Raw genomic sequence first — 3,891 nt, forward strand, 5'->3', positions numbered from 1 at the left:
ATATATCTGTAACAAGAAAATCACATCTTATCAATAACATGCATATGTGGATCATGCAGTGAAGCAACCGTTTCAGTATTCCTTGGGGTTGAGTTTGAATTGAAAACAGCGAGAAACATGGGTGCTGAAACACTCCAGGACACTGTTTTATTCAAACGTTGCCACAAGTTGCGTTGAAGATCTGAATCTAACATTGTGCGTTTGCTTTTCGCTGTTTTTGACATTGTTTCATTTCAAGTCAAAGACTATTAAAGCAGTTCCTTCAATACATGTTCCAACAAGTCGCTGATAGTGCCCATTAACCACACAAAAACTGATTTCTGCAGACGTACAAACATCAAATATAGAAATGAAGATAACGTGATTCCTATTTTCTGTCGCCTATGACGACATGTAGTTTCCATCATACATCCGATCTTGTGCAGAATTTTGGCAAAGGAAATGTTTTTCTTTTCATTTTTTATCTCCATCATTTGAAGTTACATTTGCCATCTTGTGTGAATTGTCATAGATCAACTGTGCATCAGAAGCTATTGCTGTGCTACTGTAGTTAATGTACTAGCAACAGATACATAAATACACATGCATAGATTTTGTATAATATATCTAATGTGTAACATATGCATACCTACGAAATATACTGAGTCAAAAAAGAAACTTCACAAACTGTAATTGAAAAAAATAATGAATATTTTTTTCTCTGATGCAACATCTATGTATCCGAAATGGGATCCCTATGTTTCGACTGAAGAAAACCGTTGGCAAAACCCACTCAAACCCATCCATTCGTCGTGCAAATGATGTTAGTGCCAAATCCGGTTTTGCACGAGCAGTCGATCACGTGACCTTTACATCGAAGTTTCCTTCATGTGCATGTGTTTGCACTGGCCTCAAGAATTTTTTAAAAATCACTTTTAAACCACAGTTCTAACGGTACTACTTTAAATGCCACGAGTGTCAAATGCGCAACGTGAACGTGTCGTTGGCATGGTCCAAGCGGGAAGGTCAGTTAATGACGTCGCAAGAGCAATGGTATGCAGCCGTCGCACTGTGTATGACTTGCGAGGTCGTCTACAACAAACTGGCAGCACTTCTGGTCTCCCAAGGTCTGGTCGTCCACGTCTGACGTCACGAGCAGAAGACCGTTAAATCTTCCTACGGCACCTACATGACAGATTTCTGCCGGCTACACGAACCAGGGCTGAGATGTTTAGAGGCCGACTGTCCTCACAGACCATTCGAAATCGGTTGCGGGCTACTAATCTCCATTCTCGACGTCCATATCGTGGACCAATACTGACGCCGTTTCATCAACGTCAACGTCTGCTGTGAGCCCAACGTCACCTCCAGGTTTACCCTCAGATTCGCAGACTTCAGGCATAGAGTCTGAAGACGACGTCGTGAACGGTATGCCCAATGTTGTGTACAGGAAGTCGAGAGATTAGGGTCAGAATTTGCATGGTGTCTGGTGCTTTCTGCGGGAACAACCGTTCCCAAGTTCTGGTCATCCATGGAAATCTCACAGCTGCTGCTTACTACGACCAGGTGCTCACCCCTGAACTCGTTCCTCTCATGGCGGCTCATGGCCCAGGTCTACTGTTCCAGCATGATAATACTCGGCCGCATACCGCGATGTTGACACGAAATTTCCCTCAAAACGGTGGAAACAACGTCATGGACTGGCCATCGAGGTCCCCTGACCTTAATCCAATAGAGTACGTTTGGGATGCACTTGGGAGAAGGCTTCGTGGTCTTAGGAACCAACCTCAGAATTTGCAGGAACTTGGCGCTGCCTTGCAAGAGCAATGGCGCAGAATCCCCAACCACGTGTTCACAAGCATCAGGCAGTCGATGAGAAGACGGTGTTTGGCAGTGGTGAATGCGCGGAGCGGCCATACGCATTTCGATTTTTTATTCTTGTGACTTGACATTCTAGACAACCCATGTTTTGGAACGGCGGTGTAGCCTAATGGAACTGATTGTAGCACTGTCAGTGTATCGAGTACATCACACAGATCTCAGCAATGAAATAACAATTTAACCATCTTACCATCTCTTGTTCTTTTATAGTGCCCTGAAGAAAGAATGTGAAGTATCTTTTTGGCTCAATACGCAGACACAAACACATGTCATATACACGCATACTTACATACACATACATACACATACATATACATACATATACATTGCATACACATACATGTATAATGTAACCCGTGAAGGTCCCAGGGTAGAATATGCCTTCAGCAACCCATGCTTGCCATAAAAGGTGACTATGTTTGTCGTAAGAGGCGACTAACGGGATCGGGGGTGGGAGGGGGGGGGGGGGGGGGGGGGTCAGGTTCGCTGACTTGTTTCACACATTTCATCGGTTCCCAATTGCGCAGATCGATTCTCATGTTGTTGATCACTAGATTGTCTGGTCCAGACTCGATTATGTACAGACCACCGGCACATAGCTGGCATATTGCTGAAATCGGCGTAAAGCTAAACTCACTCACTCACATATATAATGTACTCAATTTTCAGGAATCACTGTAGAGGGTTTCTTAACAATACATGAAAAGAATACCAACAGGCATGAAAACTTGCAAAATTACAATATGAATATGTAATAAACGTTGGCATTTCATAAAATGTTACTAAGTCTTTTTGGAAGGTTCAAAAGCTTGGTTTAGTCATTTTTCTATTAAAATTGTGAAGGAGACATTTGGTTATCATGATAACAACATTCAATGTTGACGCTTTAATCAAAACAATATATGTACCCCACTGTAGGTGATTCTGCCTTTTGTATAAGACTAGTAAAGGGACAAGCGATCAGTTGTACTGAAGTAATAGTGGAATACAAAATTTAATGTATTTACATTCTGATGCAAAACGAATAAGAAACCGAAAAGAAACACTGCAATGGAAAACGATATGAAACGATGAGAAAGAATACGATGAGCTGAGATGAGTTATTTGTGACGACGGGGAAGTTGTGTACCCCCTGGCAGGAGAAGACGTGTCGTAAAATCTAAGGTTTAGAGAAACAGGTTCTTGTATTAACAACGAGGGCATTGCGTCATGGCGGGTACATCGGTTACATGACTGCACGAACCTTGATACTGTTTTTAGACCAAGTATTTTGAAGCTATTCTATCAATCAGTTCCTGACACTTCATTCCCCCGTCAACTCTTCACATCAAATACCCTCATAGGTGAACAGTTAAAACAGCTATATTCCAGCTATATGGCGGTGGTCTGTAAATACTTGAGTCTGGACCAGACAATCCACTAGCATGGGCATAGATCTGGGCTGTATGGAAACGATAAAAGGTGTCAACCAAGACTGTAAGCCTGGTCATCCGATCCCTTTCATCGACATACATGTATGTATGTATGTATGTATGTATGTATGTATGTATGTATGTATGTATGTATGTATGTATGTATGTATGTATGTATGTATGTATGTATGTGTGTGTGTGTGTGTGTGTGTGTGTGTGTGTGTGTGTGTGTGCGTGCGTGTGTGTATGTATGTATGCGTGCAAATTTTCATTTTCTGTCTATATACGATGTCATTATAACGACTAGCTTCAACTGAAACATCTAAGCTGTGAATGAATTGCCCTTAAATGTCCAGATACATCCCTTAACAACCATACACATCCTCCGTCTACATGCGATGTCATTATATCTTCAACTGAAACATCTAAGCTGTGAATGAATTGCTCTGAAATGGCCAGATACATCCCATAGCGAACCATACACATCCTCTGTCTACACACGATGTCATTATAACGACTAGCTTCAACTGAAACATCTAAGCTGTGAATAAATTGCTCTGAAATGGCCAGATACATCCCATAGCGAACCACACACATCCTCTGTCTACACGCGATGTCA

This window comes from Haliotis asinina, chromosome 4 (assembly GCF_037392515.1).
Source record: "Haliotis asinina isolate JCU_RB_2024 chromosome 4, JCU_Hal_asi_v2, whole genome shotgun sequence".
NCBI lineage: Eukaryota > Metazoa > Mollusca > Gastropoda > Lepetellida > Haliotidae > Haliotis > Haliotis asinina.